The sequence below is a fragment of the Alligator sinensis genome, unplaced genomic scaffold (assembly GCF_000455745.1).
Source record: "Alligator sinensis unplaced genomic scaffold, ASM45574v1 scaffold649_1, whole genome shotgun sequence".
Taxonomy (NCBI): Eukaryota; Metazoa; Chordata; order Crocodylia; family Alligatoridae; genus Alligator; species Alligator sinensis.
The window spans coordinates 1453335-1460939 of NW_005842127.1; the positions used below are offsets into that span (position 1 = coordinate 1453335).

The 7605-nt window shown below is 46.0% G+C and overlaps 1 long non-coding RNA gene across 1 annotated transcript in view; it reads right to left on the reverse strand.

The window, feature by feature from the left end:
- Positions 1–6219, reverse strand: part of LOC102388192 — a 7728-nt gene extending 1509 nt beyond the window's left edge. Inside the window, exons 1-2 of the long non-coding RNA XR_323986.1 lie at positions 6161–6219; positions 1993–2164 (exon numbers count right to left, since the gene is read on the reverse strand). This is a non-coding gene — a long non-coding RNA (uncharacterized LOC102388192). The remainder of the gene's footprint in view (positions 1–1992; positions 2165–6160) is intronic.
- Between the last annotated feature and the right edge of the window lie 1386 nt (positions 6220–7605).

A 7605-nucleotide genomic window follows, 5' to 3' on the forward strand; every position in this document is an offset into this window, starting at 1 on the left:
GCCACTTTCCTCTGCCCCAGGAAGGAGCCTGGGGAAAAGCTGAGCACAGGGAAAAGCAGCCCCTTCCCCACCCCGTGGCTGGCACTCCCTGCTGCAGCCGCTCACAGCCCATGGGGCTGTCCAGAGCCTGGGTCCTACTGCCCTTGGTTCCTGTCATTTTTTACAGGAACAAAGGGAAGATAAATATTAATTTTCTAAATTTTTTAGGGGCCCCACAGGCCAGATAGAATGGCCTCACAGGCCAGATCCGGCCCATGGGCTGTATTTTGCCCACCCCTGGTATAAGGGGTGGTGAAGCCCTGCAGCAGAGACCAGCATACCAAGCACCTACAGTCACAACATCTACCATCTACCCCCTTTGTTGTATTTTCTTCTCCAATCAAGCCGTGGAAGGTGAGTCAAAGGGGATGAGAGTTTTCAAGGTCACTGGAGACTGTGAAGGTGTCCTGTAACAGAACTCAATGGTTTGAACCAATCATCCAAATCTTTCTGTTTACGTTAAAAGAGACGCATAACAGGGAACACAGGGCTGAGTCTGGTAGCAACCAGCAAAATAGTAGAAAGAATGCTGTGGAACGGCAATTTAAAGAGCCAAGGGGTTCCATTTTATCTCCAAGATGTAGCTGAAGCTAACTGTGCTTCTATCTTTTGATTAGGACATGATTGTTGTAGTTGTATTGGCTCTTTTCCCACCATACCCCAAAACTGTGCCTAGAGATGATAGGAGTTCTGTCTGTATCTGTGGCAGTATTTCCTTCCCTCCTCCCCCTGCCCCCCACCTCTCCCACACTGTGGGATTAGGATCCACAAAGGAAAGGAAAAAGAAATGACAGTGAAAAATGGACAGTCAATTGATCTTCGAGTGGTAGGGGAGAAGGGTTGATGGGAAGGGAGTAAAAATGCCCATTGTCTTCTCTCCAACCCTTCTGAGGTTATCTTAGGAATTAATTATCTGCAGAGTTCCTCTTTGGTTTCAAAGTCTCCTTTGGGGGCATCATGCATGTAGTGGTGACTGGATAGAAGAAAGCCCTAGTAACATGGTTCTATGGGGGTCATGCTAGCATGGTGAACAGGCAGCAAGGGCACAGAACCTCTGTGAGGATTGTCCTGCAATTGAAACATGATGCACCTCTAGGCAAAAGACGGATGTTACAATCCATGCTGGGCCTGATCCTATGCATTAACATCAGCTGGAGTTCTGCCACTGACTGCAACGGGAGCAAGACCTTCACTAAGCCTAAGCCTGCTGTTCTTATTCGCAAGCAATCCCACTGAGTTTGATGACTGTTCATAGGATAAAAGGCTCCAATTCTGGTGGCAGCATAAATATCATGCAGTGAATCCACAGGTGCAGGCTCATTTTATTATAACCATGTTTCAGGAAACATGAATAACAGTGTCTCTTTAGTACTCTAGACCAGGCTTGGGGATACTGCAGTGGAGAGCTGTGTACCACTGGGTGTACATTAAATCCAGAAGCAAATGCAATGCTGGAGCAGACCTGGGCACACGCCAAGAAAAATGACAGACAGCATGAACAGAGTAGGGAGATGACTGGCAGCTTTGCTCTTCTGCAACACTCTGTGGTGCTATTAGGAGGCAGTGCAGATATGCACTAAGCATTAGAGCAGATCAGCAATTTCCAGTCATAACTTGCATTTTTTAAAAGCCCTTTTAAAAAACATACTGGGGGGGGGTCTTTTTTTGGTAATGAAAAACATTGATTAAAGATTCCAAACTTTCTTTTTTTTATAAAAATTATATATACTTAACATGCTTTACTAGAAATCCTTCACAACCTCCTTCCTTTGTTCACTGGGAGTACACTACATCTGTATACTCTAAGTATAAAGTCAATACAATGCACAGGTAGCCAGCTTGCTAGGCTAGAATCAGGGCAGTGCTTTCCCATCTGGAATACCAAAATGAATAAATGCAGCCTCTCTATCCATGTCCTGGCAGCTTCCTCTGACAATGACATAATGAGCTTACTTTCATGGTGGATGGAAGAGCCAGGTTTTCACAACTGCTGCTCATGTGAGGTGGTCCCAGCATGTCGATCTTCAGGACCATTGGAATTGTCAGTTCTAAGCAAGTCACTTCCAGGCAAAAGATACAGTAGCTGGCTGTTGAGCAGAGAAACAGTAGAAGCCTGCTGGGAAAGCTTGAAGGAAGGAGGGGTGGAGAGGGGATGGTGCTGTTAGCCACAGTTTAATTGTAATGGTTCACTTTCCCCCATCTGCTATTCAGTCATTATTGTAACCTGATGTGTGGTTGCTCTTGACAGTAGAAACAACGCACAAAAATCACCATAAAAAGTGCCACTGCATCCTGCACATCTAATTTCCATTCTGTGTGTATGCATACATGTGCACACACACATGTACAGCAATGAATAATTTCTACTGATAGCTGTTTTGAAAGTTCCTCATTTTGGTTTTCATTCAGCTTTAGATGAGCTGTTCCTCACAGCAGCAGTACCTTGTAACTCCTAGCTATCAATCTAACAGCATGATCCAGCTATGCTAAATACAGCTGAAATGCTTTCACCATACCTCCCCCACTCTTCATCTTTCTCCCCCTAGTCTTTCTATTGGATCAGGGCCCACTCAGAGCATACACTACACAAGTGCAAATCTGCCTCATTCCTACCTAAAACAGCTGCATGTGTCCCAGGCAAGGTTGCAGGAAATTTACAGGAGAGGGTTATATGACTTATACTACTTTAACAGTTATTTGGGCTTTTTAAATATAAAGTTTCCTGGCAATGTCCCAATTAAACAATATAGTCACAACAAGGGCTTATTGAAAATTTTAATATAAAGTTGAGGGGACTAAAGAGTCAGAAAGGAAACACACTGGAATGTTCTAATGAAAATAGAGAGCATATTCATGAAGGGCCAGGTTCAAAACTTGCTGGAGTCAATGCAAACAGGCCCACAGATTTAATCAGGCACTGGATCACAACCCTGACCTTCAACCAGTGACTGAAAGTCTCTTGGCCCTTATTCAGGTGTGTATGGTCACCCTCAGCTTTACAATTTGAACAAATTATATCTGTAGGAGTAGGAGGAGAGCAGGATATCTAGTTGTAAATCTGTAAACAACTGCATAGGAAAAAGAAAAGAGCAAGTTACAAGAGCCCTTGCTTGACCCTCATAAACATAAAGGCCTAGAGCAACTCACTTGGCACAGTGAAAAGTAAGAGAAGAATATCTATTCTGCTTCCATGTCATAATCTGTTTTCTGGTTTGCACTTGTCCCATTGCAGCTCAGGATTACTCCATATTCAGGCACATTGTACAGTAACCAACTAGCCTTAAATAATTTGGGTTATATTGGGTGCTTGCACATGTGACGATGTTACCATGTACACGTAATGAAAATTTCCTTTTGTATGGCTTAATGGCATCACATTTCACACATACATGAGTTTTGGGGGTTTTAAATGAGTTTGCATCATCACAAACTAAACCACATCCCAATGTAGTTCAGTTTGCAATGTTGCAACTTGGAACATTGCAGCCATTAATCTGTCAACTCAACCCCTGGCCACAGGAGAGGCAGACAGAGTCCACTGAAAAAAAGGATCAGGTCCCTCACCACTTCTGCCTTCAGCAGGCACCTGAGGCTGTCAGGACACCTGGGACCACTTAGAAATGGGCTGGCTTGCTCCTGGAGCAGCTGGAGGAGGTGGCAGGAGGACGGCTGGGTGTGCTGGTGGCCGAAGGTGGCAGGAATGGTGCATAGGTACTGGAAGCCTGGGCAGGCTTGGAGAAGAGTTGAATTTGGCACCACTGAGCTGGGGCAGCACCTGTCCTGCTAGCAGCCTGCCTGGCCAGCCCCATGGAGGGAAGGACCAGAGCCCCCCATAGCTCAGCGGCCGCTCAGCCCGCCAGCAGCTCACCCCCCAGCTGCAGGAGAGGCAGGCAGACTGCTGAAAAAAAAAAAAAAAAAAAAAAAAAGGATCGGGCCCCTTGCTGCCTCTGCCTTCAACAGGCACCTGCAGCCATCAAGACAATATCATGTATACAGCGATGGAAAAATAAAACACACTATTTCAATTTAAGGGGCACAGAATGCAACCCTGAAGGACTGAACCTCATAATGAGTAAAAAAGTACCCATTGTGAGCTCATTTGCAATGGACTTGAGATGCCATGGAATAGAAGAGACAGCCTTGGAGACCATGCAAAGTCTCAAAGGCTTGCAGTTGCCTCTGACTTCTATTGGATCCTTTTAAATATATGTGAATTTCAGAGATCTACAGTTTCTGGAAGCTGAACTTCTTACCCATCCCATTAGAGGACCAAACCCTACCGCTATATAATAACCTCAGGAACTGCCCCTCCTTCCCAAGACTTTTGTATGTTATTTTTATGCCTGGAAATCTTCCTGGGTTTTTCCACTGAAGGAAACTACCAGAAGCAGATCATTCCCCCAGTGATTTTAGTCCCGGTGATCAAAGAGGACTGTATAAACTCAGCTTAGAGATCAAGGAGAAAATAAGAAAATACTGAGCATGCATTTCCAATTCCAGTTGCATTGTTTGACCATGTTATTCTAAATAGTTACACTTGGCATGGAGATTTTTGAGATTTTTGGTTTTTGCATTGTATACACTGCAGTACCAGTGGGCCCATTTTGTCAAATGAGGAAATAAAATTATCACACTAATTGCAGTGGATTAAACGAGTGCAATGAGACAACCAAGTGCAGCTCCTCTTAAATTCAATTCAACCACTAATTCTAAATAGTAGACAGCTTTTACACTGGGTAAGCTCCCATGTTTTTATCACAAACGCATACAAATTGAGCCCAATTTGAAGACGGCACAGGATATGCTAATCTAGCCTGTTCATTTCCAGTTCCACCATGCTACTTTACCCATTCAAGTTATAGACTCCACTTCCCTATGTTACACAACAGCTAATTTGTTTTTCTATGCAGTCTCTCTCACTGGACTAAGTCCTGTCTTGGGTACATTGGTATAAATTTAGAGTAACTCCACAGAAATCTGTGATGGATTTCTCCCTGCCTGGATTTGGTTGCTGATACACAATCAATGTGCAGATAACACCAAGGATCCATTGTTCGAACAGGTTCTTCATTCTTTGCCATTGCTCCCAGGAATCTTAGGGCGTTCGTACATGTGATGTCATCATGATGTACACGTGATGAAAATGTATTTTGTGTAGCTTAACGGTGTGACACACATTACACATACACAAGTTTTGGGGGTTTTAAATGAGTTTGCATCATTGCATACTAAACTACATCCTGATGTATAGTTTAGTTTGCAACATTGCAACTTAGAACGTTGCAGCCATTAGTCAGCTTGCCCCTCAGCCATGGGAGAGATGGACAGGCTCCGCAGAAAAAGAGAATCAGGCCCCTTGTTGCTTCTGCCTTCAGCAGGCTCCTGCAGTTGGCAGGACACCTGGGGCCACCCAAGAACAGCTTGGCCTGCCCCTGGGGCAGCACAGGGAGGTGGCAGATGGGCATCTGGATTTTCTGGTGGCCAGAGAAGGTGGTGGGGAGCTGGGGGCCAGAGAAGGTGGTGGGGATGGTGCATGAGGTGCGGGGCTGCCCAGATGGGCCACTAGCTTCCCCAAGCCTGCCCGGGCTCCCAATGCCCTATGCACTATCTCCATGCCTTTTCTAGCCACCTGTACACCCAGCCACCCTCCTGCTGCCTCCCGGTGCTGCCCCAGGGGCAAGCCATCCCCAGGTGGCCCCAGGAGTCCTGCCAGCCACAGAAGCCTGTGGAAGGCAGAAGCAGCAAAGGGTCTGATCCTTTTTTTTTTGTGGAGCATGTCCACCTCTCCCACAGCCAGGGGGCAAGCTGACAGGTTAATGGCACAGATTAATGGTCCCCCAGCTGCAGGAGGCATGGGCAGGCTCTGTCAGAAAAAAAAGAAAAAGGATTGGGCCTCTTGTACTTCTGCTTTCAGTGGGTGCCTGCAGCTGCCAGGACAATAACATATATACAGCGATGGAAAAATAAAACCTAGCATTTCAATAAAAAACTGTTTCAATTTAAGAAGCATAGAATGCAACCCTAAGGACTAAAACCCCATCACATGTACAAGTGCACTTAAGCTTTAACTAGGAATATGATTAAGACATACCAACACAGAGATATACACAGGTGCACTTACATATTTAGTCTCCAAGCATCACTGAGTTTCATCATTTACCTGCCACCCAGCATCTGCAAATACAAGGCACAAACATGGAAGATTCTGAATATCTGGTCCATGTTTACTATGAACCTAAGAATTTCTCTGAACTTTATAGAGAGCTTGTGTACAAGTAATTCAGGAACAGGAGCCCTGAGCCAAATTCCTTTTGAAGATAGTGGAAACTATGCACATGTATTACAAGCCCGATACTGATCCCACACACTTTAACGGAATAAAACACATATCGTTGCCTCAGCGTACCAGAGCAAACCATTTTCATGAGCAGCCCTGCTGAGGAATACTCAGAGAAGGAATTATTTTATCACTCATTTTTTCAAAGCTATATTAAAGCCCCTTCAATGAAATCTGTGAACATACAGCCCCTTTAAGCTCAGATCATATCTAGTCTGCCAGTTAAGCATAACCAACTTAAACTACATGTATGAACAAAGTATCTATTTCTTCTCACTTTAGTTGATAAAAAGTACAACAAATTGTCACCCAAGTGGCAGACCAATAGTTGCCACCCCTGCCCAATATCAGGGATGGTGGTGAGAGTGGGGCAGGGCTTCTGGCCAGCACCAATTTACTTTCCAGCCGGCCCCTGCTCCCCACAGAGCAGCCCATGGTCCCAAGAAGGTCTAACACTTAACTGATTTAACTATTTACACTTTATTTACAAAACAAGAATAATAGGAAAGGTTATTTACAAGTGAACTTAAATGGCATAACCAGAATCACAACACAAACCAGAATGCATTAGTCAACCCTTGACCCAAGAACCACAGGTGGGGTAACTGGCAGCTTTCAGCCACTGCTGAGGTGCAAGGAAGCAAGGTGGTCACTCCCTGCAGCTCCAACAGGCTTCCCAGTAAGCGACAGACTGCAACAGGTTAAGCTCTTCTGGACTGCAGCAATCAAATTGTATCAAACCCCAACCCCACAAAGAGGCTGAAGGGTGACCCTCCGTGGCAACCAAAAAGGCAAGCAACAAAGTAGGTTCCTTCAGCAATCGGCATGACCCAGCCACAAAGCTCAGGGACGCCATCCGATGACAATCAGCTGCAGAATAAGGGACAGGACTGAGTCCCCTCTGGGGCAGTCAGTGGCAGAGGGTCAGCAGCACAGGCAGCTCCCAGGGGTTGTTGCTCCAAACCCCTGCTCCAGATGACTGGCTGGGCACCCCACACGCCTTGCGGCTCACCAATCCCACTCCAAGCGCTGACCTGTGCCCCAAGCTCCCAAGGACCCTCGTCCTGGCGCTCTGCTGCTCCTCAGGATCCCAGTGCCTTGCCTGCTGCTGTCCCACTTCCCCAGGGAAGGTAAGGGGTTTCCTCAACTCACCAGCCCAGCTCCCTGCTTCGGATAAGGATGCCACCTGTGCTCCTGGCCACTGCCTCTTCTCCGCAGTGGAGTGGGGG